We start from the raw sequence: 9,029 nt of genomic DNA on the forward strand, positions 1-9,029 counted from the left end.
GTATATGATAGATGATTAGTCAAACCAAATACAATTTGGAAAAATCCAAATTCATATAAAGTTGTAATCGAGTTACAATATTCTAGTTCAAATCGAGTTATAGAACCAAGCACATGCAAAAGGGGAGTTTGATAGAAAATTTTGATTAAGTGATTTTTGTATTATTGATAGAACTACTCAACATAAGTTTTTTTGTCACTAATTCCAAAGGTGGAGATTGTTGACCCTATGAAAAGGCATATTGTCAATTAGTGACAAACCACTTAAGCTATCCAGGAAGGTCGGTTAATACTACAATCAAGCTTTCCATCAAGAAGAAGGTTTTAGTGTAGCCCAAGCAGATGAAGGTATACTATGCTAATTGAACTCATAGTACAAACTAAGCTATTCAATATTATTAGTGGGAAACAAGTTTCATGTGTGAACTGAGTTCACAGAGTTAACCAAGCTCTCTATGTAAACTGAGCTCCTATATCACTTGAGTTCCACAATGTCATCCAAGCTTCCAGTACTAAGCAAGAAATAATGTCACTAGAGCTCACTATATTTCTTGAGTGTGAGTGAAAGATCAAAAGCATTATATTGCCCGAGCTTTAGCACTTTAGCTAACTTAAAGGTATATTTGATTATTATGAAGATATCTATTGTGGGAACCAACTTAGTATAGAGTTATTGTTTGAAGGGTATATAAGGAAGACAAATTTATTTGTCTTATTATGTAATATGTAAGAATATAAGAGACATGATTATTTTGGAGATGAGAAGTGAATATGGAGAAGAATATGTAATTAGGCTACAAGGAAATATAAAGGGCAGAGTAGGGACTCATCCATCATAGTCAGGTGATCATATTATTCAAAGGATATAATTCAAAAAATCAAGTTGCAAAGCAGAGATCATCTTCCTGATTCATTCTAATAGGTGCATTAGTCAAATCATCTAACTAGGTGGACCTAATAGTCATTTTCTAAGTCTTTTAATAAAGAAGATACTTCACTGTATTGTAAAATCTTTTTACAAGGTGGACCTGATAGTCCTTCATAATCCTAAGAGAGTAGATCACTAAAAGTGGTAAATTGTAATCCCTAATAGGCCAACTTTATTATTGCAGCAGTGAAGCATTGTGTGTGTCATCCTCACCCTTGTTATACATTCTACTTGGAGGGTTTATAGGTTACCATATCTTGTGTCAAAGTGTAATAGTGTTGATTTCCTTATGCTTTATGTTAATGCATGTAAGCAAATCAGATAATCTAAAGAGACAAAGCTGAAGTAATCTAAGTGTGAAAAGCTCTATTGATTCTTGATTCGCCCCCCCTCTCAGTTACCTTCTTGTTATTACATTTCCAACATACTCTACTAGATGTGCTTTCCATATCTAACTTGCAATAAGATTATGGAAAAAATCCTCTATAAAATTCCCACTAAAACTAGATCAGCACAAAAAATCCATCTACCCAACAAAAATAACAAAGCTGCCTAGGCTTTGATACCAATTGAAAGAAGTCAAAGTATGGAAATGCTTCTAAATACTTAATCTAACAAGATAGATGATGCTAAAAAACTCTTATGAATCTTTAAGCTATTGCAAACTAGATAAACATACATGAAAAATAGATTTCAGCAAATAAACTCACAACACAAGATATACATGGGAAAATCCTTGAGGGAAAAATCCCACCCTCCAAAAGCCAAGATCAATTATGTTATCAACAAAAATTATAGTTACAATACAATCCTTGAGCCAATGCCCATGAAGAGAACTTACTATAGTAGAGAGTTCTAGAGAATATCTAGCACATAAATGCTCCTTAGAAGATATCCAAAAACAATCATTCAAAAAGCACTAAGGGACTACATATTTATAGAACTCAACATAAGTGGATAGAGCCCATGGTTTTCAAAAACATCTCCAATACCAAAGAGGTATGTGGTGTCAACTTGCTAAACTAATGACATGTTGCACATAGAAACTTCCAAAATATCTCAATCATAATGGTTGTCATTCCATATGCAACACCTACCTCACACCAATTGTCAATAGTTAACTCCACCATAAATATAAAGTGCAAATTGTTAACTCTCTATGACTCTTCCACCGAACTAGTAACTACCATAATCATTACATAGATTCAACATAGCAACTTAAGACACAAACTCCTTAACTATAGGACTTCTAAAATGGGCTACAGTAAAAAGAAAAAGGAAAAAAGAAAAAAGAAAAACATGTTTGGACTTAAAGGTTTATAAACCTTTATCCTAACACAAACAACTTGTAGTGCCTCCCTACGTGTAATAGTATACTTTGTAATGTTGCGACAGTATAATTCATGGGCTACTATATCATGAAAAGTGCACACTATTTTCCAAGGATTATAGTGCTAGATCACATAGATTTTAGTTTACCATGGCATCTATTACTGCCCCATTGATCTAGGAACAAACAAGCCTTCCATGCATAGTCAGTGTTGCAAAAAATATATCTTACATAAAACTACATTGTGAGCTTGTTCTACAATCAAATAATAAAACCTAGAAACGAAAAAGTTGAGATACTATACATAAGGCTATATGAGGCTCTACTACAAAAATGGTCTGAAAACTACTTGATGTAAGAGAAATGAAAAATATTATTTATGCATTGGGCCACGATGCTTATAAGTATGTTTATTTATAGAACAAAGCTTCACTACAAAAATTTGTGTTAGGCCACTTGAGCACATTTATGATGCTAAGGTTTCTAGTTGCCTCTTCCATGCCATTAATTTTACAAGCTTTCATCCTTTCCTTACAACATTTGTTTCCAACACCACAGGAGGTCATATGCCCAAAAAGCTCAATTATCTAATATCTTATGAAAGAGCAGAGTACTGATCAACTTGATGTATATTGAGAATAACAAAATAAAGATAAAATATTGTAGTTGATATAGCCATTTATCTGTACCTATTGCCTAATATAACCAACACAAAAAATCAATATTATGATACCATTGAATGGTCACACCCATAAATAGAAGAGACACCATTGAAAACAACCTAAAAATATATTAAATTTAGTTCATTTAGTCCCTTGGACTAGTTGGGCTCATAGAAATTTCTTAAATTCATTCATTTTATTTTTATGATGATGAATATTTGTTGAATTGATAAATAGGATTTTCTCAAGCAATACAACTAGTGGATAAACATAACTAGCAAGAGTTAAATCTTGGATCCACATGGGACAAACTCAAAGTTGAAGCACAACCATATGAACTATTGTGTGTTCCTAATTAATGATTAATATTATTGAAATTATATTTATCTACTACTAATCATGCTATATTATTAATTTAATGATATTAAACAATGACTAGAGTGCATGTATATATGTATATGTGTGTGTGTGTGTAGATACATACATATAGATATATATACATACACACATACATATATACATACATCATACATACATACATATGTATGTATATATATACATACATACATACATACATACATGTATGTATGTATCTATATATACATATGTATGTGTATATATACATATGTATGTATCTATACATATGTATATATATGTATATGTATATATATACATACATATGTATATACATAGATATACATAGATATACATATATACATATATATACACATACATACATACATATATATATATATATATATATATATATATATATATACATATATATATATATATATATATACATATTTATATACATACATATATACATATACATACATACATACATACATACATACATACATACATACATACATACATACATACATACATACATACATACATATATATATATATATATATATATATATATATATATATATATATATATAGACACACACACACACACACACACACACACACACACACACATACATACATATATATATAAAAGTGTATGACAAATTTTTAACGATGGATGCTAGTATTACATGCACTCTAAGCTTGTGTAAAACACTTTTGTCCTGGAGCTATAAACTTCTTTTCTTAGGAATGGAGGACTTCATTCCCATAAAAAGTTAAAATTCAAATGGATAAACATATTTAAGGGAAGAAAGACACAAGCCTTAATTTTAATGTTAGAATTTGAATCTAGATAGGAACAACATCACCACTATTTAATCAACATACTAACTAATAAATGCCAAATATATTACATATTTAATAGTTATCATTGAACTATTAAGTTATTTAAATTAGGTCAAATATATTAAGACTATTATTTAATATTAATAATAATAATATGTAGATTCATTAAATAAAAATAAATGAGTGTTAATGGTTGATTGCAATCATGAGAGTCGCTGACTATTGTGTAGCATTAGTACTTCGGTGGCACAACTGCTTAACACAGTTTTACCAATCAATTTCTAGTCTCCGTAAAATAAAGACCGGTTATCATCGTTACAACAATCAGCCAAATTTAAATAATGCACAACTATTAAATATGCACCATATTTAATGAGAGCGAGGAAGCCGCGAGAGCCAAAACGATGGGTACTACTCTCCCCTATAAAAAACTCTCTCTATAAACCATTCTTGACACATCACTTCACTTTGCTATTCTACTCTACTCTTTACCTGCTAACAATGGCAAACGCTTCCTTTGCCTCTGAGATTTTCATGTTTCTCACCATCACAACGATGATGTTTCTAGGCACGGTTGACGCTGAAGTTTCAAGAAACCCATACATTGTTCAGATAATGAAGACCGTGAGGCCTCAACACTTCAACTCAGACGACAACTGGTATTCTTCAATGCTCAACCAGGTCTCAAGATCTGATACTGGAATTGCCATGCTCTATACGTATGATATGGTCCTACAGGGCTTTGCTGCGAGGATGAGTAAAGCAGAGGCAGAAGCCATGAAGACTATGGATGGCTGCTTGGGCGTAATCCCCTCTTCTCTCAGGCAAATCGACACCACTCGCACTCCTGACTTCCTCGATCTACCTTCTTCTTCCTCTTCCTCTTCCTCTGGACTATGGTCCCAATACTCAACTTTTGGCGAAGATATTATCATAGGAGTGATCGACACGAGGATATGGCCTAGTGAAAAATCAAACTATTGCAGTCACTGATTATTAATCTCCTATCACAAATGATTATTAAACTGCTGAAAATAAATTCCCAGCTAATATCGAAAAATAACACAACTGCAACTTCACTTAAAATACGGAAAGAAATGCGCAACAGAATCAACACAATATTTTCGGACAAATTGTCCCTGGAAAAACCCCTAAGGGAAAACCAGTTCTACAGATGAGAAATTATATTAAACTTCAGCAAATCAAGAGATACAAAATTCCTTGCCTCACACTGGCAGAACTCCGACAACCTCCTAATTTCTCCTGCTGATATTTCTCACTGCTATCCTTGCGCTAACACTGCACCCTTGCTAACACTGCAAGACTGTTTGCTAACACTGCAAACAGCTTCACCAAAGCATCACCGCCTTTTTTTTCTCCAAATGCCCCCTAGACCCCTTTTTATACTACTCTCGTTGGTAAACCAACGACCGAGATTACATCAAACCAACGGCTGAGATTAAGACAACTCAACAGCCAATAATAGAATTGGTTGCAAGGTGTCCAAAAGGAATCACTAAAATTAGTAAATAATAACCATTTACTAATTTTTGGCAAGTGGACAAACAGCTGTCCAAACCACCCATAAATACAACCGCTATTCATAGATAAAGGACAAACAGCTGTCCAAGCTACCCATAAATAGTGCTGCTATTTCCGAGTCAGAAATAACAGCTGTCCAACTAACAATAATTAACAGTAATCCCCTCTTCTCTCAGGCAAATCGACACCACTCGCACTCCTGACTTCCTCGATCTACCTTCTTCTTCCTCTTCCTCTTCCTCTGGACTATGGTCCAAATACTCAACTTTTGGCGAAGATGTTATCATAGGAGTGATCGACACGAGGATATGGCTTAAAAGCTGAAGTTTCAAAGACGAAGCTCTGGGACCTATTCCCTCGAAATGGAAGGGCGAGTGTGAGAATGGGCAAGAGTTCAACTCTTCTCACTGCAACAAGAAAATCATTGGAGCTCGCTACTTTTTCAAAGGCTACGAGACTAAAGACCGCATCAATGAGACCCTGGAGTATAAATCTCCTCGAGACAGCGATGGCCATGGCACACACACAACTTCTACAATTGCCGGGGCTGCAGTGGCTGACGCCAACTTCTATGGATTCACCAACGGAATAGCTTCAGGGATGGCCCCTCGAGCCAGGCTGGCGATCTACAAGGCCTGCTGGGAAAAGGGCTGCGTTAATTCGAACATAGCTGCTGCCATGGAAAAGGCCATCGCAGATGGCATGGACATCATTTCTTTGTCAATTGGCTCGCGGGACCGGCCATTTCACAAGCAGGTCAGAGCCATTGCAGAATTTGGGGCCATGGAGAAGGGTGTTTTTGTTTCTACATCGGCTGGGAATTTAGAACCTAGGTCATCTTCTCTTAGTAATACAGCCCACTGGGTTGCCACTGTGAGTGCCAGCACAATTGATAGAGATTTGCCCACTTTGATTGTCTTGGGAAACGAAGATATACACAGGGGAACTTCTACATACAGAGGTGAAGATAAAGATACAATTCAAAATAAACCTCTTCCGCTGATCTATTCATCAAACGACCATAGCTCAAGGTTTTGTCTTGACGGAGGGCTTGATGCGAATATGGTGAAGGGTAAAATTGTGGTGTGTGATCAAGGAAAGTCTACCACCTATAACAAGAGCATTGTTGTGTTGAAAGTAGGAGGTGCAGGAATGATTGTTGCGAATAAACTGGGTAATGGTGAAGTGCAGATACTTACAAACACTGATGGTATACCGGCTATCAATGTGGGTTTAAGGGCCGGCAAAAAAATCAAGGCATATATCATTAATACAGGGATTAATGCCACTGCTACATTGAGAATCCCTGGATTGACTGTGGTGGGAAAGACCATAGCTGCTCCAATGGCGGCGCCCTTTTCATCAAGAGGGCCAACTGTAGCATACCCACATGTTCTCAAGCCTAATTTGATTGCTCTTGGTACGAACATCTTGGCAGCATTTGCAGAAGTTGCAGATGGTTTGCCCTACGAGATTTTATCGAGCACCTCCATGGCATGTCCTCACGTCAGTGGCATTGCAGCACTCATTAAAGTAGTTCACCCTACGTGGAGCCCAGCCACCATTAAATCTGCCCTCATGACATCATCTTCCATTGTTGACAATATGGAGCATTCCATCAGGGATATTTCGACCATGGAAACAGCCAAATCGTTTGCCATTGGCGCAGGCCAGGTGGACCCAACTGGTGCAGTTAATCCCGGGCTTGTTTATGATTTGGAACCTCAAGACTACATCAACTTTCTCTGCGCTCTCAATTATAGCTCCCAACAGATTGCTCTTCTCACAAAGAAGATGGTGTCCTGCCCTACTAGTCCAAGTTTGGAAGTCGGTGATCTTAACTACCCATCGTTTACTGTGCTATTTGAAGCTGGCAAGGGATTGGTTCAGGTGAAGAGGAGAACAGTGAGGAATGTGGGTGGAAGACCTCGTGTGTTGTATCGAGCGAGTGTGAAGAGCCACCTGGAGTAAAAATAACCATGGAACCAGATATATTGGAGTTCATAAAAGTAGATCATAAGAAAAGTTTTAGTGTGAGATTTGAAACCAACATAACATCTCCATCTGTGTCTCATCAGTTTGGAGAAATAAAGTGGACGTGTATAGAGGGGAGAATAGGAGATTACGTCATTCGTAGCCCAATTGTCCTCCAATGGCCGACCGCCAATTAATACACCCCAACATTATTATATTGTTTTGGGCATTCCTAACTTGACATTACATTGCAGCTTCTATATAGAATAAAATTTCCTGCTTGAATTGTCTATTCCAAATGTGTATCGCCTACTATTTTTCATAAATAGAAATAAATAGAACATTCTTCTAATAAGGAATTTTTTTTTTTATAGAGATCAAATTAATTGACCAAAATGAAACAGTAAAGTTGTATCATATTTCTAATTGATCAAAAAAAAAATGAAAATTGAAAAAGTTAAGTTTGACAGAATATTTATCTATCAGTTAAGTATTCCATTAAGTTCATCATGAATTTTCTTCAATCTTTTCTCAAGTGAAATGAAATTTTAGTGGGGAGAATTTTACTCCTTTCTTTCAATAGAGCACTAGATATAGCATGCTATTAAAGCATTTATTTATTCTAATTATATAGTGTACCACTAGTTTCCTTTCAACGGGCTGTTCAAGAGATATTCCTACAACAGCTCAATCTTCAAATCTTATAATTTTAGAAATCTACAATATTTTTCTTCACCAGATAAACAATGACACTCAATGACATTAAATTGTATATAAACTTACTATATGCAGTCATTCTTTCTATCTTTTGTTAAAGGTCTTTTTGTCTAGTCTATGCCTCTGCAGGAAGAAAAATAATTGTCGATAATTTGTTCCTAATAAATTCACAAATGAAAGGACTCTAATTTGCTCCATGAAATATTTTGAAATTCATCAGGAACAACTTAAGACTAATGATATAGCTTACTATAATGAGAATTTGATTTCTATTTTATTTAACCATCTTTTCTTATTTGTCAAGAAAAAACTAATAGGGCCATGCTTAGAAAAACATTAAATCCAGATTAGACTAGAAGTTGTAATTTAACTACTTGATTAGAATACACAACTTCCTACGATTATTTATGATCTAACAGAAATGGGAAAAACCATGTCAGCTGATGTTGCTTTTAAGTTTGATGTCAGAATCTATTAAACATTTTAGAACTCAAGAGGGTTAAAGTTGTTACTATCAAGCCCTGTTACGAGAGCAATATAAAGATTACAAAGGAAGTTCACAATCATTAAATCAAATTTTGTGGATCTACATTTCCATTTCCCTCCTACTTTGGTGCAACCCATCTTATCAAGCTTACAATCCCATTTGAGAAACTTAGGAAAGCTAAAAC

The 9,029-nt window shown here is 35.1% G+C and overlaps 1 pseudogene; it reads left to right on the forward strand.

Annotated features, from left to right (window-relative positions):
• The first annotated feature begins 4,626 nt into the window (after nt 1-4,626).
• LOC149545210 (subtilisin-like protease SBT1.7) lies at nt 4,627-7,838 on the forward strand (annotated as a pseudogene).
• Nucleotides 7,839-9,029: the final 1,191 nt, after the last annotated feature.

The sequence above is a fragment of the Cupressus sempervirens genome, chromosome 7 (assembly GCF_028749045.1).
Source record: "Cupressus sempervirens isolate cs-2001-9-10 chromosome 7, ASM2874904v1, whole genome shotgun sequence".
NCBI lineage: Eukaryota > Viridiplantae > Streptophyta > Pinopsida > Cupressales > Cupressaceae > Cupressus > Cupressus sempervirens.